Source organism: Musca autumnalis, unplaced genomic scaffold (genome assembly GCF_047663935.1).
Source record: "Musca autumnalis isolate F117 unplaced genomic scaffold, ASM4766393v1 scaffold_1, whole genome shotgun sequence".
Classification (NCBI taxonomy): domain Eukaryota; kingdom Metazoa; phylum Arthropoda; class Insecta; order Diptera; family Muscidae; genus Musca; species Musca autumnalis.
Window position 1 is genome coordinate 4,659,567 of NW_027411644.1, and position 24,225 is coordinate 4,683,791.

The 24,225-nt window shown below is 35.0% G+C and overlaps 1 protein-coding gene across 5 annotated transcripts in view; it reads left to right on the forward strand.

The window, feature by feature from the left end:
- The first annotated feature begins 408 nt into the window (after window positions 1-408).
- js (jiangshi) overlaps window positions 409-24,225 on the forward strand; it is a 71,783-nt gene continuing 47,966 nt past the window's right edge. Inside the window, exons 1-2 of one of the 5 annotated variants that reach the window (XM_073961600.1) lie at window positions 409-535; window positions 5,471-5,799. The gene's annotated coding sequence lies outside the window, so the exon portion shown is untranslated. Of the gene's footprint in view, window positions 836-5,470; window positions 5,800-24,225 lie in introns of all 5 variants that reach the window. The other 4 variants (XM_073961560.1, XM_073961581.1, XM_073961571.1 and 1 more) reach the window with 4 other exon arrangements.

The following is a 24,225-nucleotide window of genomic DNA, read 5'->3' on the forward strand; positions in this document are numbered from 1 at the left end:
GAGACCGGTTGGCTTCATGGCAACATTGTTGCTAAACATTGACTAAACACAGCAACCAAAACAAGAAGAACAAAAACAAACACTGAAAACAGAAGAAACATCCACAAATGATGTAATTTCATGGCATTATAATCGAAACCAACGGACGGATTGTTGTTGCCATCATCACTCGTTTGTAAATGCCGCATACAAAAATTCACCCAAAACATCTTCAAACACTCTTCGATTTTACGCTCTCTAGCTATCTCCCCATGAAGTTGTTTTCTCCAGCAATGCATTGGGTTTTGGGGGCCTCTCATTTATTAATGTAGGTGTGCTTGCTTTTGTTTTGTTTGTTGTTGTGTTGTTGGCTTTTGCTGCTGTTGTGATTTGTTGTTTAGAGAAGAAGATTTTATTTGAGCCGCTGCTGCTGCTGTTACTGACGCTGTCGCCAGCCAGAAGAAGTTTAAGTTTTTCTTCATCATAATAACACATTTCGCAGCTTTGGCAATATTAGTTCTGATTTGAACTTTGCTAAAAGCGGTTGTGTTTTACGGTATAACGAAACGAGTCGAATACGAATCTCCTTTTTTTTATCGATTTTCCTCCACCCACCCCCTACAAAAGTACTAAACAATTAATTTTACAACTTGTAATTGGCTTTGCAAAAATAAAAAAATACAAATAGAAAAAACAAGACAAGTCGGGAAAACAAACAAAAAATTACAACATTCTATTATACAATTAATATCTCCCGTTGCCGTTGGTGCTGTTGTGTTTTTTTGCGAAAAAAACAAAGGAACAAAAACCAAAAATAGTAACATCAACCGAACAGAACTTACAACTTTGTATGTTTGTGTGTGCAACATCTAAGCCAGCCTAAATGCTAACAAGTTTTAAGTTTTCCTCGTTGCCTGCCACACCACTTCCACAATCAAATGAAATAGCATCAAATTCAAAAAAAGAGGCAACAAAATGAAGACGATTTTGTTATTGTATTGCAACAAAAAAAAAAAAAAAGAGTTACAGTGTATTCCTGACAAACAAGACTTGCAACAAATACTTAAAACTACAAGCTTTGCAATTTGAATAGAATAGCAAAAATGAATAAAAAATTATATGTTGATTAACAAATAAATAGTGCAAATGATGTGATAAGAAAACAGTTAAATTGATAATTACACACAGATTAACATTTTAACTTGAAAGTATTTGCAATGTATATACGTACATATGTATGTATGTATGTATGCAAAATAAACAATTAACATAGGCACAAAAACAAAACACAATAATTGGGTTTGTAAAAGGTCGTAAGATGGTGGTAATGACTAAATTTCCAATTTCAAAGGGCCACACATCTTCTCAATTCAACAAAGTTTTAAGATACTGATATTTTGTAATAACTAAATTATTTACATACCTACATACACTTTGCATTACATTGTTCTCTAGAATTCCTGGAAAATTTTCAATGCAAATGCCAATTCATTGTTTGATGTTGTAATTCTGTAAATTTAATGAGATTTTGAGATTAAATTTTGTTTTTAGAAAAAAAGCATTTATTAAATTGTTTTTTTTTTTAGATTTGATATTGCAATATTAATAGCCAATGATTTGGGTTTTGATAATGGAGTCCATATATCAGATTGTATTTGGAAAAATAATTGTTTTTTGGAAACAACCAAAATTTCTCTACAAGTAAAATAGTTTTGCTCAATCTGTGACTGTAAAAAAAAACATAGCAGGAGCGGTGAACCTAAATGAGCTAAGAATAGATCCATAGTCTTAAAAATAGATACACGACTTGGATCTTAGAAGTGGGTCTAATTGGCGGTAATTTATTTTTTATGCCAAACAGCCATCTTATTTGGTCACCGTAGGGTTTTTTGAGCTTTTGGCTCATTCTGAAGGAAGCATGGATTTGACCACAAAAGAATATAATATCGTTGTAATCAGAATCATATGGGCTACATTCGATGAACATTTATAAACGGTCCTCGAACAGCTCTTAAACTGCACTTAAGCTAAATTTTAAAGTTTCGTGAGTGTGGTACGCAAAGGAGTTGGGCACCAGTTGTTGGTCACCGTAGGATTGTTTAGAGCCTTTGGACCATTATCTCTAAATGTATGGACTTGCATATTAACAAGTAAAAAAGTATCAGTCGGCTTTGCCGACTGAGATATACCCTCAGCCTGTGTAAATTGAAAAACTTCTTTCCTAAAAAACTTATGTATTTAGGGGGCTTCAAATATTTGGGCGTATGAACCGACAAAAATGTTGATTAGGATTAAAGTTCGAAAGTTTTGCGGAGGAGGTACTTAAAGGAATGGACCGACATAGACCATGGGGGTGCCATAGGGGATTTTTAAACCCTTCGGGATGTTTTCTCAAGAATTATGGACTTGCCCCTGAAAAAACTTTTACCATCGTAATTGAGGCAGCGAATGCAAGTTGCTTCAACTAAAATCACAGTGATTCGATAGCAGGTCTTAATGTGAACGTATCCGAAATTTTGTGTGGGAGGTCCCGGATGGAGTGGACAAATATAGTCCATATTCGAACCTGATCTATATCTGGTAGATATATTAGGATGTGTAAAGTATGGACCAAATCGGCCACTCCCTTCAAGAGTTATCGTGCGCTCAATTTTTCCGAATATTTTTGAACTTTTGTGGGGAGGTACCTGAAGGAGTGGACCGATATGGCTTATCTTCGAACTTAAACTAAGTTTGGACACAAATTTTGGACGGAATCGGCATATGACACATGGTGTCATAGGGGTTTTTTTTTCAACTATCAGGCTATTTTCTCAGGAAGTATGGACTTTCCCCGTGAGGAAGCTTGTACCTTCGTATGGGTGATAATGAATACAAGTTGCTACAACAAAAATCAAAGCTATTCGAGAGCTGGTCCTCAACTTAACCGTTCCGAAATTTTGTGTGGGAGGTACCCGAAGGAGTGGACCGATTGAGTCCATATATAAACCTTATCTAAGTCTGGTACACATTTCACGATGGGCAAAGTTTGGACCAAATCGGTTACTCCCTTCAAGAGTTATCGTGCGCACAAATGTTCCGAACATTTTCGAACTTTTGTGAGGGAGGTACCAGAAGGAGTGGGCCGATATTGCCCATCTTCGAACTTAAAGTAAGGTTGTGCAAAATATTACGAAATCCAAAATTTGAACCGAATCGGTTGATCCGTTTGAGAGTTATCGTGCGCTCCAGCCAGCCAGACAGACATAAATGCTGAGGGTATAAAAACCAACAGAAAGAGAATTTCTTCTAAGCAAAATCTAACTTTGTCCAGGCAATCACATCTGATATGCCTAATGAGCTGAACAACCGACAACGAAAAGAGCATTGCATATTGGTTGGATGTGTCGGACTTCGCTGGATATCACTATTTCAATACAATATCCTTATGTCATGATAGCTCAATTAATTATACCCTATACCACAATGTGGAAAAGGGTATTAAAATATTGTTTTGGTAAAAATTGATGTAACACTGCGAAATATTCGTCGGAGACCCCCAATGTGGTATACCAATCTTCATATCTCGACGAGATGAAGCGATTTTGAGATGTGTGTCCGTCCGTCCGTCTGTCCATTATAAATTGTAAACACGCTCCAGGCCGCAATTATGGACCGATCGTCACGAAATTTTGTATGGAGGTCGGGTTCAGATCAGAATAGATCCCTATTCTTATTGTACGATATTTAGCGGGTGAATTGGACCAAAAAAATAATATTTATCCAATTTTCTAGGCTGTGTAGGTCTCAATAATAGTCCGATCATCGCGTAATTTTAAATAAGGTAAGAGTATATCACAAAGGAGGACCTTGCAATTTGAGATGGCGATCGGATAATATTTAGAGGGTTAAATGGACCAAAACTTTTGTGTGAAAATTGTGAAAATTTTTAATATACAGCTTATATCTTTATTCCTGGAAGTGACATTCCGGACAAGTGAGATATACTTGAAAGTGGAACGCTTGACCTTTCAATTGATGCCAATTATGTTGGTGTGCATGATCAGATAACAGAGTTACAGCCTAATATATTCCCTTATTTGTTTGTAGTGTAATAATAAACCCGCTAGAAGTCGCAATTATACATCAATAGTCACGAAATTTTGCACCGGGTATGAGTATAGGTCGAAAAAGTTGCCTACAATTTTGAATGATGATCTGATATTCTTTAACGGGTGAAATGGACCGTTACTTTTGTATGAAAAATATAAAAATTTTATTTTTGGTCGATATTTTAATTCCTTGAGGACATATATATTTCGCAAAGTAGCCTACATATGGAAAAAAACTACTGACCTTTCCTCTGATGTAAATTGCAATTGCTAGATAACGGGCCTACTGCCTAATATATAATGGGTTCTGTGTAGAGAACCACATTTTTATCCCATGCTACATATTGTCTCTCCAAAAGTTTATGTAACACCACGAAATATTCGTCCTAGACCCCTTATTTGGTATGCTAAAATTCATTTCTCGATGAGATAAAGCGATTTAGCGATGTGTGTCCGTCCATTAAAAATAGTAAACAAGCTTAAGGCCGCAATTATGGACCGATTGTAACGAATTTTTTAAGGAGGTTGGGTTCGGGTCAATATAGAAATGATTAGTTTTTGGTGATGATCGTGAAATGTTCAGGGGATGAAATGGACCAAAAACAAAATTTTAACCAATTTTGTAGCGGCTCTGTAGGTCAAAATAATAACCCCCAAAATGTTGAACAAATTTTGAGTCCTGAAAGAACCGATACCATAAATTGTCACTAACGAAAATGTTATTTCATTTATAATAAATTGGGAAAACATTGTATTTTGTTATCAGCTGATTTTATAACTCTGATTTTTTTATAACACGGTTTCCAAAAGTAAAGGACTACATGATTAATTTCCTTATGTAGTTGTGTATCCTTGTTCCGCCTGTTAGTTCAGCTGTCAAAAGTATCCAGGTAGTTGTTTGATCTTCGCAAACCACTTAGGCCCATTGTCACAATGATTTGTGAACGGTTCCCACTCAAAATATGTAGCATGGAAACGGAAATGTTTCGGGCAATTTATGCGTCTAATAATACATACATACATACAGAAATAAAGTCATACAATTCTTTTTCACACACAACTCATCGAAGGGAAACGGATGTTTGTGTAAAATTATATTGTAGATTGTAAAAATTGTACAAAAATTAAATACATTAATTTATTGTTTGTTTTGTCTATTTAAATTTGTTCTTTATTTGTTTTGGTTGTTGTTTTGTTGGTAATTAGCAAACCCACAACGGCAACAGAAAGCAGCGAGTAAAACTTACGTTTTTATTTACCTTTGTTGGCATTTTAAGCTGGCCCCCCGCTTTAGACAATTGGCTTGTGGCGGCAGATGGCGGAGGAGATGAGTAAAAATATTGTTGTTGTATTAAAATTTCGAGTTAATAATGTTTTTGTTTTTAAACACACCTTTATAGTTCAAATTTAATGTCACCATTAAAACTTAAAAACGTTTAAAGTTAATCTCTTGTGTAAATAATAATTAAAATAAATAAACAAAATAACGGGAATAACACAACAAAAAAACCAAAAGTGATCTAATAACTCAATTGTCGTATATAGAACGAATGTTGACGAATTTCAGACAGACAATTCGGTTTATGTGAATCTTTTGACAGTTGATTGTCATAACTGATGAATACCGCCAATATATCCTAAAAATTTTAATACTACTCTAACTCTTCATTTCAACACAAATTGGTTTATACATTTGTAAACACGCACACATATTGTACACTTTTAAGGGGTAAGTAAAAGTTAACATTGAACCTTTCTAATATAAGCTTTGCTCCTTTAGTTTTTTAATAATAAAAGTAGCAAAAGAGAAAACTGTCAAAATTGCTCTCACGTAACAAGTTTTGCACAAAAGTAAAGGAACGAAAAAATAGTAGATCTGACAGCAATGAAAAAAAAACGTGGCTGCTTAAAAAATAACAACACTGTTTTTTATTTCACTGGTGTAAATTTTTTATTTATATTTATTTTATTTCTTTTTATTTTGCTTCTTTGACAGTGCGCGTTTTCTTTTGCCTTAATTGTCAAATAAATGTCAAATCAGCAGTTTAACATTTTTACCACTTTTTACACCACGAAATTTGTCGGGCAGAAAGTAGTAAAAGCGAAAGATATTTTGGCATGCCCTCTCTTAAATTTTGTTTCAAGTTGTAGTACTTTTTGGGGTTAAGGAACGATTTCCGAGTTAAAAATTGTAATACTGGAAAGCGTTTTAATTAATTAAATAAATTAAGCTATTATAACATAGGGGGACAATGTATTGAAAAATTATACTATCGGACATGGAACATCCAACCAATATGCTACAATCGTTCCTCCGGTGGTTATTCAACATATCAGGCATATCAGATGTAACTTTTAACCTTTGGAAATAAACGTATGAAAGTAGGACTTTCCTGACACAATTTTCATATATGGTCTGTTCCAGTACTGCAAGAATCTACTAATTTTTACTATTTCTTTCGATAACATAAAGGAACAAATGTTATCATAGTAAAAAGCAGTAGCTTCTTGCAGGTTCTGGAACAGAGCAATATGTATGTAGTATATAGAGTTTCTGTCTCAGAAACCTATCCAAGTAGATTTTCTTAGCAAAACCACAGAGATGGTTTTTGGAAAGTTCATATTTCGTTTCATAAAGTAGCCTGAATATTCAAAACCCCTGCATGATATAACTTTCACCACATGCCATGAAAGATGAAAGATCCGAAAACTTCTATTGTCTAATGGGATTTTTGTTTAAATCGCAGGTGTCTGACCTAGTCATGAGACATTTTGGTAAAGTACTTCTTCTATTGGTTCTTTGTATACCCTCAGCCTTTATGTTGACAAGGGTATTATACACTTTGATACGATGAAAATGTGTCAGATCGAAATAATGACACGGTGCGCCTTAACTAAATTTAAACAAAAAAAAAATTGCCGGAGGGGTTTTCAAATAAATCGCGGTCAAAGTTCACATTTGTAGGGTTTTTTAGGTTTTCACGATTTTGCTCGGAAACCACAAGCCGTATCGAAATGGGATTAAAAAAAGTGTTGCAGCAGTGTAAATTCTCTACAAGATTGTCCTTTATTATGTTTTTGGTAGATATTACCATTTTTAAGATATAGAAGTTCAAATTTTGACAATTTACTGACTGTATCGTCTTCTTATAAAACTAGGTCATGACTGCAATTTCCTAACTTTAACTTATATATCTCAAAAATGGTACAACGTAGGAAAAAATCTAATAGAGAATTTTCGCAGCTATAAGATTTTCTCTAGTCCCATTTCGATACGACTTACCTTTTCAAGCAAATCGTAAAAACATAACAAAAAACCGAAAAATGTGACCTGAACTTCTTTATCTCAAAAATGGTAAAACCTAGGAACAAATAATAACGGTCAATCCTTTGGAGAATTTTCACAGCTACAAAATTTTTTTAGCACAATTTCGGAAACCTAGAAAAACATAAAAATGCGAACTTCGAACGCGATTTATTTGAAAATCCCTCCGGCGAATTTTTTTGCTTTTTTTATTTTTCTCATCTATGAACATTGAAGTTTCAGAAACCGCAAAAACTTCCCAGGTGTAAGCACCTTTCAGTTAAATTTAGTTAAGGCTCACCGTGATGGTTGTAGGCCCCAAGTACGAATATTTATGGACGAAAACCGTTTCAGATAATTTGCAGTCGATTTAGCAATGCCCGCCTATATTTCTGGCTGCTGCGCATGATAACTCTCGAACGAATTAACCAAACTTTGCAACTCCTAATATTTTGTCCAAACTTAGAGTAGGTTCGAAAATGGACAACATTGGTCCACTTCTTTGGGTCTCTCCCACACAAACGTTCAAAATGTATCGCCAAAATGCTGCGCACGATAACTCTCGAGGGACTGTCAGATTTTGTCTAATCGAATCGAGTTTGGACGAATTTGGAAATTGGTCCACGCCTTCGAGTACCTCCCACACAACATTTCTAAGTTTTTCGTAAAAGTTCAGTATAAGGACATGTATTGGATCGTTTTTATTGTTTTTTTTTTTGCAGCACGATATGTTCGCTGTACAATTTTTCGAGTGAAAATACATACTTCTTAAGAAAAGGGCCCAAAGGATCTTCGAACAGATCCTAAACGGTAGTTAAACAAAAATGTTGAATTTTTGTGGATGAAGACCGATATGGACAATTTCTGAAGTAAAATTATATTTGGACAAAATATTAGGACATCCAAAGTTTGGACGGTTGCTCCGTTCAACAGATGTAGAGCGTAGCTTTTAAGTGACATTTTTGTAACTTTTGGGGGGAGGTACCGAAAATTGCGCACCGATAGTGTCCATCTTCGAAATTAAGCAAAGCTTGGAAGCATATTACGAAAGCCACATTTGGACCGGCTTATCCGTTCGAGACTTATCGTGCGATTCATTCAGCCACTTTACATGGTTCCATAGGGGTTTTTATAGCTTTGGTGGTATTTTCTCAGGAAGAATGGGTTTGTGCCCTTATAACTTGTACCGTCGTAATGGCGGCAGCGAATGCAAGTTATTTAAACAAATATCTAAGTGATTCGAGAGAAGGCCATAAACTGCATTTTCTCGAAATTTTGTGTGGGAGGTACCGGAAGGAGTTGACATATTTAGTCCGTATTAATTAGAACCTGATCTATATCTCGTAGAAATATTACGAAGTTCAAAGTACAGACCAAATCGGATACTCTCTTCCAGAGTTATCGTGCGCACAAGTTTTACGAATATTTTTGAACTTTTGTAGGGGGTACCTTAAAGAGTGGATTGATATGGCTTATCTTCGAAACTAAACTAAGTTTGGACAAAATATAACGAAGGCTAAATTTTGGACCGAATCGACAGATATCGTTCGAGAGTTATCTTGCGCTCCAACCATTACACACGGTGTCAAAGGGATTTTTTTGCAACTTTCAGGCTATCGGTTACTCCCTCCAACAGTTATCGAGCGCACAAATTTTCTAAACATTTTCAAATGTTTGTGGGGGAGGTACAAGAAGGAGTTAATATAACGATATAATCCATCTTCGAACTTAAACTAAGTTTGGACAAAATATTACGAAAGCCAAATTTTGAACCGTAGATACTCTCTCTAGGTGTAATTAATATTAAAATGATTTTCACCCTAATAGGCAAAATTTTAAAAAATACATAAATCAGTATGAGCCAGTATGGGATTTGAACCACCTCCTCGGAAACATGGGAAAAATATTATCACGAACGCTTTGCTACAAAAGTGTTTTCGTGGAAGCCATGCAGATTGAATGTGAAAAACTCATTTATCACTGCAAACAACACATTGCATTTTAAAATCAAAGTTCGATGGCAAAGCTTAGTTTCTTAATTACAATATTGCAGTCAATATTACAATAACTTCCGCATAAGTGTGAGTTTCGAAGCATTGCTAGAGAAGCCACCCCACTGCCGATATGTCTGATGAGCTGCCTATATTAACAGCATAATTTGGTGGTTGTGTTGGTTTGTATCTTCGGCTATCCTTTCGCTTAAGTGCAGTTTAAGGGCTGTTGCCCGGTTTACTCGATCTGCTCCCTGACAAAATGGTTCAAAAGATCTAAAAAAATCCTACCATGACGGGCTAAAATGCCTGGTGGCCACGAAAGGACAAAAGTTCAAAATTCTTTTTCTTTACAAAACCTACTGATTATTAAGCTCGTCTCAAAAAAGAAAAGCAACAAAATGAAATGATTTTCATTTGCACAGCATATGGTCCCATTTACTTGGTATATTTTTTTCTCGTTGTCAGTTATTTCCTTAATTAAAGATAATTTAAATAACTTTTAAGTCTCTTAAAGCATTAAAAAATTGCAATGAAACAGATGACCAACATTTTCTTTGATTTCATTGAAAAACTGAAAATCGTGAATATTTTCCTATAAAACAAAGTGGGAATTATGTTACTCGACTTGGATTATGTAATGATCTAATGTTTTAACATTAACTTTTACTTTTCTTTCTTTTTACAAAGAGGTTAATGGGGCTAACGCAAATTAACATTTGCTTATATTTTCCGGAACATTTTAGGTTGAGGAAGCATTTCATGTTCAATGGCTGAAGACTCAATTGGAGAAACTGTCATCTCTTTAAACCCTACTTCCCCAAACCATTGGTCATTCCGTTTTGTTTTCTAATTTGAATTTTATTTACAGCAGCGCGTCGTCATTATTTGTAGCGTTGCGTTAGTTACCGATGAGGGTAATGCATTCAGCCGCCATCCAACCAACAGCCAGCCAGCCCTCCATTGTCATAAGTCATAGCAACGATTCGTAAAATGTGAAATACATATTTCATGCTTCTTTAGTAGCATTTTCAGAGCTGTTTAGTGAGTTCTGTTATTCATTTGTGGCGAATTATTTTGTTTGGCGCGAAAAAAACGAGAAAAATAACACAAAAAAAAACACAACTTTTGGTGAAAAACAAATGAAGTTTTGCTTTAATTTAAGCCACTCTTCCACTCTGCGTCCATCGTAGTACAAGAAGCAATTATGAAACATTTTGTTTAAGCCCTCTTCTCCCCCACCGGGTAATGTAGAGTTGTGCACTGTTATTGGGATGCCATGATGATGATACCGATGCGGTGATTCTTCATTGTAGGTGGCTGGTTGGTGGCATGAGGTGATGTGGATCTGAATTGTTCGTTTATTGTTATACCACATTGCTCTGCTTTGATTGCTTTGGGATTGCGTGAAGTTGTAAATGTCGTAATAGCCCAGTTACAACTAAAAACAACAACAACACAAACAATGTGGCTGTAGACACTTGGCAAGAAGAACAATACTGAGACAAATAAAAGAGGGTGTTTATGGGTTGTTAGTAGATGTTATTGGTCTATTTGTAATTTGTGTCCAAAGCAATCTACATTATTCTTTTATTGTAAAAATTCAGTCAAAGTAGACATCCGTATAACAAAGCTGAATTTTGGTGGAGATCTAGAGTTTGCAATTAAAATCAATATCCTAAAAGTTCCCATCGATCCCATGTGTGCAAAAAAGTTATTCGATGCCAATGGTCATTTTTGGCGGGCTTGCAAAAAGCGGCAAGACTCATCAAAAACAGACGGTTAGGCGGTTCTAATGATTCGGTTCAGTAGAACCGGGTCTAACCTGGTTTTTGAACCAAGTTTTTGTGTCAAATAGCCAAATTACATTAAATGTATACATTATCGTAATCCGCGCAATAAAACTTACATCAGGATAAAAATTCAAAAAACAAAAAATCGGAGAGTTTTAGTTGGAGTCGTTCCAGTTGGGCTGGATATGTATACCAAGCACTCTCCGATTTTGTTGATTTTTTTTGAGATAAGTAAAATTTAGCTTTTTACAGGACCAAATATTTTTTGGTGGACATATTTTTGGTTGGTGATCCGTTCGACTGAATATGTGCATTATACTTAAAAAAATGTTTTTGGAAATCCTACCCTCTAAATTTTTTTATTTGATCCAAAATCTTTATATGGGATTTGTTGTGGCCATCGGTTCCCGTTATCCCATGCCTTTGTTAACATAGCAATTTTCATGGGACCAAAGGTGGAACGCATTCTCTAAAGGCCGCAATTATGATCCAATCGATGAAAAACTTTACCAGTTCATTTTTGTGACTAAAATCCTAAAAAATTTTGAAAATCCGATCAGTTTTCGATATAGCTATATATGTTGGACCCAAAATATATAAAATCGGCCTATCGAAGCTCTATAAAAATCCGATCCGATTTTCACAATTTCGTTTTTTAGCCATAACAATAAAGTGGTAAAGCTTATTCATCGATTGGAACTTAAAAAAATTCAATTTTTTTTTTGGGTCAGTCTAATGTTCATTCCATCGTTATATGTGGAAATAAATGATGTGTCTTTTAGAATCGCTACATCTTAAGAAAGTTTCGTTTTAGGGAAATGTCAATTGTAGAGAAAATTTTTCATTCTGCAACATTAAGACTAGTCACCTCTCAAATCCTGAACCCTAATTTCACAACTGATGTTGTTTGTTGTGTTTATGGCGGTGCCGAGGTAGACGAAGTTGTTGAGCACCTCAAAATTATAGAAACCAATTTCCATAGTTGTTATTTATCCACTTTAGCAGATCACCTTTCGATTTTTTTAAAGGTGTCAGTTACTTATTTTACTTATCAACCCATGATGTCAATGTCGTCAGCATTAGCGTGTAAAATGCGGCTATTGGTGTATATTGTGTCTTTTTTTTAACATTTGCATCTGGAACAACCTTTCCCAGCAGAATATTGAATCGATCACACGAAAGGCTTTCTCCTTGTCTGAAACCTCTATTGGTGCTGAACTGTTCGGAGATTTTCTTTCCTATTTCTTATCAGTTAAAGTCGCCTTATAAAGCCGAGTAAGCTTTGCGAGGACAATAAATTCAAACACGGATTGGAATACCTTAAGTTAAGTCAAGTTGTTGCTTTCTAGTGTGGCCGTTCATTTATGTCACTCATCATGCAATCGCAAAATGTTTTGTGGTTGCTGGACGGTTTGACAGTTATCGATAATTGCGAAATATCGAGATTAAAAAATGACAACGTGTACCCAGCTTTAGAACATATAGCTGTCGAATGTTGCTTCATAATCTACGAAAATATGGTAAGTGTCGACGGCATCTCATGGGACTTTTCCAGCATTTGCCGCAAGGTAAATATTTAGTCAGTTGTGGATTTGCCAGGTCTAAAGCCACATTTGTATGTCCCATATATTTCGTTGACAATCGGCTTTAGTCGTTCACATAATATCCCTGACACTATCTTATAAGCAATAGGGAGCAGACTCATGTCCCCATAGTTGCAGCACACAGTCGTATCTCTTCTCTTGTGGATGGGGCATAGGATGATCAGGTTGCAGTCGTCGGTAACGCGTTCTTTCTGTTAGATGGTACTAACTAGTTGACCTTATACCTTATAGCTGTATCATTTCTGGTTTTAAACAGCTCGGCTAGTAAACCATCGGTTCCTTCTTATAATTCAGCCGATTTATTGCTGTCTTCACCCCATCATGACCGGGCGGTATACACTCAATACCATTTTCTGGGGTTGGATCTATGGTATCTTTGTCGTGTTCGCTCTTTCAATATCTAGAGACCACTATCTGTAAACAGTTTACCTTGCTCATATCTGCAATAGGTAATGCCCGAACCAAAGCCATCAGTTTTATGTTTCAATTTTTGGTAGAATTTTCGTACTTCATTCTGGTTCAGGTACACCTGCAATTTTTTAACATTTCCGGTTTTCCATTTCTCACATTTTTCCTGCTGAAAACACGTTTCTCCTTTGTTAAAGAATTTCTTGAAAAATAATTTCGGTGGAGAATTTCCACAACAAGAAATAAGAACTGTTGAGATCCTGTGGCGAGGATCGAAACTAGTCTTCCCTGCCTTACCCCTTGGCGAACAATGCAAAATTTTCTCCACTAATAAATTATTTGTTTTAAAATTTTAAAACAACAACAATGGAATTAAGACGGCCAATTTTGAAAAAAAACATTTATAAACAACTTACAAAAACAGTATAAAATTTCAAGCAATGCCATATATAGATAAATTGTGACTTATTAACACATACATACATATATCGTCTGCTCCGTCGGAAAAGGTCGTAAGTCCCTCTCAATAAATTTTTCAGGAGAAAGAAAAAACATTCCAGCGCTTTCTGTATTAAAGATTTTATTATGGTGGTAAAGGCAGTATTCTTCGTTAATTTATTCCGCTTCAATACCTGTACTTTGTTTGATAAAGTTCCGACGCGTTTGGGAGATAATTGGATGTCTTTGGATTTACGACCTTTTACTTGTACAGTTTTGTATGTTTGTAGGGACTTACGACCTTTTCCTACAATTTACGGACGTTTTTAAAATAAAATATTTTACTTTACAAAATAATGTGGAAAGGGTATTACAAGTTTGTTTTGTCCAATATTCGTGTAACATCGCGAAATATTCGTCGTAGACCATCTCCCCCTGCCATTTTTTCATATCTTGACGAGATAAAGCGATCTAGCTATGTGTGTCCGTCCATCCATTAACAATTGTAATAAAACTTCATGCCTCAATTTTGGACCCATCGTCACGAAATTTTGTGGAGAGGTCGGGTTCCGACCAGAAGTGACCCCATTAGATGTTGGTTATGATCGAAAGGTGTGAAATGGACCAAACACACAATTTTTACCCAACTTTGTAGCTGTCCTGTAGATCGCAGTAATATTCCGATCGGAGCGAAATTTTAAAAATGATTTGAGTTTAAAACAAAGAATAAGCTTGCAATTTAACATGGTGATGAGATAATTATTAGCGGGTTTAATGGATCAAACCTTTTGGGTGAAATCTTATATATAAAAGACAATGTGTGTAAAAAAATTTCAGAGAATATACAAGGAACAACCGGAGTGAAAATAGGGTCTATATTTTTCTGAATTTGGAAGGGGCGGGGGCAGTCCCTATTTTTTAAAAAAACACATTTTTTCTAAAGTTATGAAAATATCGTTAAGAAAATTAATTTCTTAATTATGCTACAAATCAATGGAAATACCAGATGTTATGCGTAACGAAGCTTTGGTCTTATTGGAAAGCAAGTGTTTAGATTAGAAGGCAACATATCGATAGCTATAGTTTCATCAGGTATATAAGATACATTTTAAGAAGGTGAACACAGTCGGCATGCCCGATATGTTAAAATTATATATCGACACCAACATTTCTGAAGATTTTTATACCTTCCACCATAAGATGGAGGGTATAATTAAATTTGTCATTCAGTTTGTAACATATCTATATATTCAGCGGAGACCCTATAAATTATATATATTCTTGATCAGAGTAAAATTCTAAGTCGGTATAACCATGACCGTCTGTCCGTCTTTTGAAATTAAGATACAGCTCGCAATTTTAAAGATAGATCTTAGTGATTTAGTATAGAAGTTTCTATTACTTCTAGGATGTTTGGTATTGACGCCTTCATATAGCCCCCATACATCCCGATTTCCGGTATTTTGAAGGTGTGGCCTCAATATTCCTCAGAAATGGCTGAAATTTTGTATTTATTCTTCGTTTGGGGTTTTTTTGTTTTTGTCTGCAAACCATGTAGAATATTCAGCATGTAATGTCTTTCTGGGCTTAGGAATTTTATCATCAGAGCTTTCAGAATCAGCGTGAAAAGCTAGACCCATGACACCATCGTCTAATTCTATTCCAAATTTATACTGCTCTTTGTTAGCAAAAACCATTATGTCTTCAATCAATTATTTTTTTAGAATCATTTAATAATATAAACATTGCACTCGTCCGTTAGAAGGTATTACTTTATTCAATTCGAAACACAAACACATCTCGTTATGTGAATAAATGTCCCTAGATAAACCACAAATTATCAGTTTATAAAGTTAAGTAAGATATACGACAGTAAAACAGTAAAAATCTTGGTTTTTACAATTTTTTCAATATATGAGGTATTTGAACACATACAGCATCCCAATTTGTATCAATGAAAAGGCCAAAAGTCCATCTTTCATAATCAGTTCGCTTATAGGGGAAAAGAGATTTCAAATGCAAATTTTCGTTGCAATATAGAAATTATCACATTTTTGTTCAAAAGTTTGGTCCAAAGACTCCGCCAAATATCATCCGATTATCATCCAAAGGTGTAGACTAGTTCTTTACATTGTACCCCAACCATGGATGACGTTAAACATTATATCTGAACTACATTAGCTGTAGTATTCTTTTAAAGTATATATTTTCCTGTGGACTTACGACCTTTTCGTACTCAAATTTGTACGTTTTGTGGACTTACGACCTTTTCCGACAAGGCCAAAACATATAGAAAAACGCGACATACTACCATTTTCTTTGTATCATACGGCGCGTTTTGACGTGTACTATCATCTTGTAACAAAAACGCGATTTCCAAAAAAAGTGGACTTACGACCTTTTCCGACGGAGCAGACGATATATGTATGTATGTACAGATGAAATATAAACTTAATGTTATTGACCATTATTGGTTTCTTGATTTGGTCATGCCTAATAGGGCACGAGAATGCATTCTCTTTTGTATATCATTATTTTGACTTACTTTTGCCGTTTCATTTCTCTCTTGCGTTTGATTCGATCAGACATCTGTTATGCTTTCGTATTTTAGCTGATATTGTTATTCTCGAAATGGCAAATTAAAAATTCACTTTTTTGAATATTTCATTTGATACAAATTTGAAATCAACAAGTATAAGGAAATTGAAATAAACGGCTATTTAAATTAATTTTGATTAATTCATGTCTACGAAACGGATTTTTATGATCATTTTTTGGGTACCAATTTTGAATAACTGCACATAAATTTATGTTAATCGAGATGTGATGCATTTTATTTGAAATATAATCTGTGCGGTGTGGCCTAAATAATTCACACATTTTAATAAATAATGCGAATTAATTTGTTTGTGTATTCTCTAAAAGAATTATGCCGCTAAAGGTCACCTGGTTTTATTTATTCGGTTAGATAATATGAAAGAATTTTTTGTATGATAAATATTTGTTTACTTTTTTGAATTATATTATACCGTTAGCAACAAAAAGGTAATAAAAAAATAAAATTTCCCACAGAAATTCGTGAGTTCAATACTTAGATAGAATTCATAAAATATTGCATTTGCAAAATTATAGAAAATTATTTGACTACTACAGACGAGCTACACACTCTGATTTGAAACAAGACTCTCATTGACGCTTTAGGGAAGTTGGAGGAATAGATTTTCTTACAAAAAATTGCATACATTGATAATTTTTTTTTTTTTGGGTAACAGGACCTAAACCTATCCAATATTTTAATACAGAGACGACTATAAAATTACCTATAAAGCGGTATTACCAACGTGTCCTGGATTATATCACATAGCTACCATACTTGGTATTGCCAATTAATTTTCACGGTGATCAATGAATAATTAAAAACCACACGAAATAATAAAAATTATCATTGAAACCTATATTACATTGAGTCCATAACAATTACCGCCAAGGTTGAAGAAACATAACTCATTTAACCTAATTTTAATGGCTTGTTGGAAAAACTACACTTTGCAAGGTTCTGCTAAATGCCAAGGCCTATTTTTGCGGTTCCCGGTATCATAATTTCTTATTACCTTCTCACTTAAACTATCAGCGCAACCAATGACTTGGCAATTGGCAATCATTGCTGACTTTCAGGGATAACGACAAACCACGATAATCATGCTTGTGGTTCACATCATTCGCTCACATTAACCAATCGGTTAGCGATGCATACTGGAGCACATTAAATGAAATCAATATCGAAGTGAATCAAATTGAATTGTTTTGATTGAATGGTGTTGCAAATTAAATGCTTATCGTTAGCTATTGATTGGGGGAATTTTTCGGAAATCTCAAACAAATCAGTTGGCATATCTGATGTACTATTTACTGATAAAATGTTTTGCTCTTCATTTCGCTGTAATTTATATTTGTGTTGTTGTTTGGTGTTTGCAAATTCTTCAACGGTACTCCAAAAACTTTTCATTTTTCATTGAAGATTTCCGTTTCCGAAATTCATAAAACCATATTTCGTTAGATGAGCTTTTGGGGGGTAGCCTAGACAACAAAAGATATTCAAAAATCAAACAACAAGAAACACAAACGAAATTTGCCAAACTAAAAACCATGCAAAATTGTAGAAGTCAACGAAAAAGAGTCGATGATATAAAAACAGATGATGCTACTACAGCCACATTGTTGGCGATTAAAAAAGTACAACAAACAAAGCTCAGCTGAATAATGGCCTTAACATATTCCTTTTCAGATTCATTTATGAATGGCATGAACAATGTCATGTCTGTGTGTGTGTGCGTTGGATCAGAAGTAAGACTGACAGACAATCTACCGCTTCTTACTTTAAAGCACAAACGGTAAACAAGCTCTTCTTTGAACCATACCCATTATTCCATATCACAGCACTCCAAGTGTCTGTCCGTCTATTCGTCTGTCCGCTTTTATTCTTCGAGGTAATCTTCAATTCCAGCACCCACATATGCAGTGCCAGCAGCAACAACAACAACAACATCAGAATTCGATTTGTTTATCACTACGAAAAGTGTGTCAGAACGAACTAGCGCCAGATTCAGAACGCATACAATTCGTAGATGGTGATGATGATGTTTTGAACTTGAACTAACTCAATATGGACTGATGCACGTATGGATGAAAGCAACAACAACAACGGCACAAATAACAAGCGATTAAAATAAAAGCAATTTTGCATTTAGCTGTAATTAACAGAATTAGCTGTTCATTATCATTCAAAAACATTCGATAGGCAGGCAATACATTCGACGATGCCGTTCATTCATTGAAAAATTACGCATGCGCAGTGTGTGGCGTCTCATCCGACCACACCACATGCAACAATGAGTTAAGTTCATTACCAAATCCACAATACAACGACAAACGTCACGGCCATTTACCTGAGATTTTACTAACATTGAATGTCTACTTAGTCGGCTATTAAGTCATTTAGCAATCGATTCTACTTTAAGCCGAAGATGTACGAATTCTTTGTAAAGGAAAATAATTTTCTCATTGCATTTCATGGAAGAAGATTACCTTTTAAATATTTATTGGTTTCGTCATCAGAATATGTTTTTTATAACCTCCACCATTATATGGGGGTATAGGTTAATCAATCATTCCATTTGTAACACATCTAAATATTCGTCGGGGAAATATAATGTATATAACAATAATGTATATATATATATATATATTCTTGATCAGCTTAAAATTCTAAGTCGATTGAAATAGAGATACAGCTTGCAATATTTAAGATAGAGCTTTATAATTCGGTTGCAGAAGTTTCAGTTACTAGGATGCTTGGTATTGCACATGGGATATATCGGTCCATGTTTTGATATAGCCTCCATAGAACGGTTCCTCCCGCTATTCGTCATTTTGAAGTTTTTAGCAACATTATCTCAACGAAATGGCTGAAATTTGCCATTTAGTCGTCTTTGAGGCTACAAAACCCTCTCCCAGAAATTTGTCGGTTTGGGGTCTACGTTTTATATAGTCCCCAAAGACCGGTACTACTCGATTTTCGGAATTTTCAAGGTTTTAGCCGCATTATCCTGCAAAGAATTGTAGGAATAGGACCACGTTTTAATATAGCCTTCATAGAACGGTACCAGAGATCATCACCAAGCCACTTGAGCACACATATGTGGTTTTGTGGTTTTCACGACTGTTGCTTGTGCAAACAGAGTGAAATAAGTGTCCATCGTATTTTGCACTGTAAACAAAACTCGCAAATGCTCCTTAATCGTCGATAATTTGCCAAGTGGCTCATCAAGAAGTACACACAACACTACAAACAGTAAAAAGATTTTCATGTTCTATGTTTGTAATGTTATACGTACTTTTGTATATTCCTTAGATTAGGCCATTATATTTACATTTAAAAATCCTTGCAAAAAAAAAAACAAAGATCACAAAGATGCAAAAATAATAACAAGTGTCTTAAACACTTAGAAAGTGTTTTAAGTGTCTTGTATGTACATCTTTTTGTAATCTTTGCTCCCACTCTCTCGGTTGGTTGATTGGAGTTAAAAACAATACTTAATGTGATTGAGTACAAAAAACGACTTGGCAAAGCATACGCGAGTGTGGAAAAGTATTAATTTTTAGATAACTTATTTTTTGAGTGGCCAGAGATACTTACACTTATTTTTTAAGTGGCAAGTCGCACTTGTTTTTTGGCAAGTGGCCCATGAGATGCCCCCCTCAAGAAGAGTTTCACTCGCGAATGGAATTCGAGCGAGTATTCGGAGTTCTGGGGAATATACAACATTCCTGCAGAGAATTATCGGAGGTCGACATTGTAATATAGCCGCTATAGAAAGGTATAAAACATGCCTCCATATTATTGTGGGTATAAATGCACGTTTTTATACATATAGCCCCCATAGGACAGGTATTGTGGGTTCTCAGATGGAAAGGTACTACGATACTACTCGGTCTTAAAAAGTCTTTTAAAGTTTTAGTTTACTGTAGTGTCTGTAAATTGGTGTTTCGGATTCTCAATAGGTAGAAAAGCCCCACGAAAATTATCAATATTTTAGTATATTCCCAATATGAAGGTACATCCAGATTTTACATATTTCGAGGGTTATACATCGATATCTCGTGGTAATAAATCTTGTTTAAAAGAAAGCGATATTGTAAGGTTAGTGTGGCGGATGGGCTTAGTATTTTCATAAACAAAAGGAGATTAATGATTGAACCAACTTTAAATGAAAGGAGCTTACACCTGGGATTTTTTGCGGATTCTGAAACTACAATGTTCATAGATGAGAAAAAAACAAACAAAAAAATCGCCGGAGCGCTTTTAAAATAAATCGCGGTCAAAGTTCACATTTCTAGGGTTTTTGGTTTTCACGATTTTGCTGGGAAACCGCAAGCCCTATCAAAATGGAACTAAAGAACATGTTGTACAAAATTTACATTTATGATACCTTCGTAGGTTTTACCTTTTTTGAGATATAGAAGTTCAAATTGGAACAATTCACTGGCTGTATCGTCTTCTTATAAAATAATGTCATGACTGCAATTTTCTAACTTAAACTTATTTATCTCGAAAATGGTACAACTTAGGAATAAAGCCACTCTTGTAGAGAATTTTTACAGCTATAAGATTTCCTGTAGTCCCATTTCAATAAGACTTGCCGTTTTCAAGCAAATCTTGAAAATCTAACAAGAAAACATAAACATGTGACCTGAACTTCTATATCTCAATAATGGTAAAATCTAGGAACAAATTATAACAGTCAATCCTCTAGAGAATTTTCACAGCTACAATATTCTTTCTAATCCCATTTCGATAGGACTTGCGGCTTCCAAGCAAAATCGTGAAAACAAAAAAACCTAAAAATGTGAACTTTGATCCCGATTTATTTAAAAAGAGCTCTGGCGATTTGTTGTTTTTTTTTATTTTTCTCATCTATGAACATTGTAGTTTCAGAATGCGCAAAAACTTCCCTTCGATTTATGGCCTTCGTCATATTTTGTCCAAACTTAGTTTAACTTCAAAAATGGCCCATATCGGTCCTCTCCTTAAGACACCTCCCCCCACAAAAGTTCAACACTTGTGTCCAAGTGCAGTTTAGGGTCTGTTCGGAGATCCTTTGGAAATTTATACCGATGATGTTCTTTGTGGTCCTGTTTACAGCAAAATTATATTTTCCGTGGACAAGTCCATGATTCCTGGTATACTGGTCCAACAGGTGTACGATAACCCACTGAAATGACTAGTGGGCGCAATATCTATCGAAAACATAATAAGATCCACTTCCGTAATGCACTATATTGGTCCATTGCCTCCTCCGCAAAATACAGTCGATCTGTCCGTAGATGAAAGTTCCAATTCACATAGGCTGAGGGTATATCTCTGTCGGCAAAGCCGACTGACACTTTTTTACTTGTTATTTCTTTGTTTACTTAAATCAAATCATATCCCTACCTTGCTTAATTCAACGTTGAACCCCAAATTGAAGATAAGTTGATTAAATTTTGTTAATGTAATAATACTATTTCATTACAATACAAATACAAATTACACCAAAAAGCACTTTGCTGAAGTGTTTTCGAAACGCTTAATGCGTTTTAAGGTCAGTGGCTCTACTATTTCTTACATCAGTGTTTTACAAACTTTTTCAACATTTCTCTAAATGATTAAGCATGACATATTTGGTAGTAGCTTACTCTAGTATTGCAATTATAAGATAATGCAATTGCGAAGAGGCCAAGAACAATTGTTTTCTTTAAATTCCATGTTTTGAAAATCTTTGTCTTTAATCTAGACTGTTTTTGATTTGAATTTAAATTTTAGCAGTTTTCAATTGTGACTTCATACTCTTTCAATTCCAAGTATTTTAATTATCTAATAATAAATAATATCAATTTAGTACTAGAAATGTTGAAAGAATCCATAAGAACATTGCATAGATTTTTTCTTAAGTCACTTCTATAAACCAAAAGAACAAAATATAGGAGTGACAACTGCAATAAATAAATACCTACAATGTTATTCACATACGTTGTATAAATGTACAATCAGTTTGTAGGCAAAATACTTGAATTAATGAATATTTGAGCAAATTATTCTCACTGTGATTTCCTCATCTCAGACCAGATATGAGATGAGACAATGCTCATTAAATGCAGCGACAGCCAATCTTCCACACAAACCTAAAGATTTCTTGTCAGAGCCCCATTCAATATCGCATCACAATCAGTGGCACAGATTGAGAGACAGACACGTTAGACGGCGAAACCCATTAGACAGATGAATGCCAGCGGAGGTAGATATCAAATGGATTTGTGACTGAAAGATAGCAATTCTCAATGCCGCAAAGTGGTGTGGTTCCCATCGCATACATTGCTTTTGTTGTTGATTGACAAAAACATACAATAAATAGCAACAAGAAATATGTCAACCATTGGATGTTTAATTTACACTACCGGGTCATAAGTAATAAATATAAGTCGTTACCAAGCTGTCATCTTTAGCTTAATAAGCCATCTAATAAATGACCTGTCACACCTAAGACATCTCCATAACCAATTTTAAGACGCAGCATTTGTTTAAGTATTCTGCAAAATGTTCATCAGAAGTTGTTAGAAGCTTCCAAACACTACGTTTAATCCTCTTAGAAGATGCATTGCAAGCGAATCTATTTACCCAATATTATCGTCTTACCAATCTTATGTGGAAACATTAGCTAATGAGGTGACCAAACATACATTCTCTTTGGCCATTCTTGTGCTGACACTAATCGCTTCAAATCGAAATACTTCGTTGCCATGATAGATTTATTTTAGTCAGATTAAAAGTGTCTGGCCTTTGGCAGCGTTTCAGTTATGATGTGCAACAATTCCAGTTCTTTTCTCACGCACATCTTGTTTTTAGTTTTTTATTTGTTAAAAGTGCAACCACGCGAAAAGAATCTAATCTACATGTATATTTGAAACGAAATATTTCGCATGAAGTTGAGATCTGCACCCCATGTGATTACTTTTCCCGTGTACCCAGTATTCAATATTCACAATATTCCCTGTGGCAATTGTTAGACTGATGGGGAGAGAGAGGGGAGGCATATGAGAACCTTTTGTGTTTTAGGACTATCTCACCGACAAATGTTATTACAAATAATCTAAATAAATTTTCAATTATATGTATTTATGTACATATATGTTCTTTATTTCCATTTGATAATATGTTTGTCTTCAAGATGGCCTGGCCATTCAGAGGACCCTCCACCATAATATGAAGGGTATAATTAAAATTGTTATTTCGTTTGTAACACATCAAAATATTCATCGGAGACCCTATAAAGTATATATATTCTTGATCAGGGTAAAATTCTAAATCGATATAGCGATGTCCGTCCGTCTGTTGAAATCAACAAACAGCTCGCAATTTTTAAGATAGAGCTTTGTAATTTGGTATAGAAGTTTCCATTACTCCTAGGATGTTTGGTATTGCAAATGGGCTATATACCACCCGATTTTTGGTATTTCGAAATTGCTGAAATTTGGTACTTAGTCTTCGTTGGTGGTATAAAACTTTTATCCAGAATTTTGTCAGTATAGCCTACGCCTTCATTTAGCTCCCATAGAACGGTACCTCCCGATTTGCGGTAATGACTAAAATTTGGTATTTAGTCTTCGTAGGTGGTATAAAACTTTCCTCAAGAAATGTGTCGTAACGTCTTAATATAGCCCCCATAGAACGGTACCTCCCGATATTCGGTATTTTGAAAGTTATGGCCACAATAATCCATCGAAATGGCTGAAATTTGGTATTTAGTCTTCGTTGGGGGTATTCAACTTTCCCCTCTAAATATGTCGGTACCGATCCACGCCTTCATATAGCCCCCATAGAACGGTACATCCCACTTTTTGGTATTTTGAAGGTTGTGGCCTCAATATTCCATCAAAATGGCTGAAATTTGGTATTCAGTCTTCGTTGCGGGTGCAAATCTTTCCACCTGAAATTTGTAGGTATAGGTTTACGCCTTCATATTGCCCACATAGAATTGTACCTCCCGATTATCGGTATTTTGAAGGTTGTGGCATCAATAT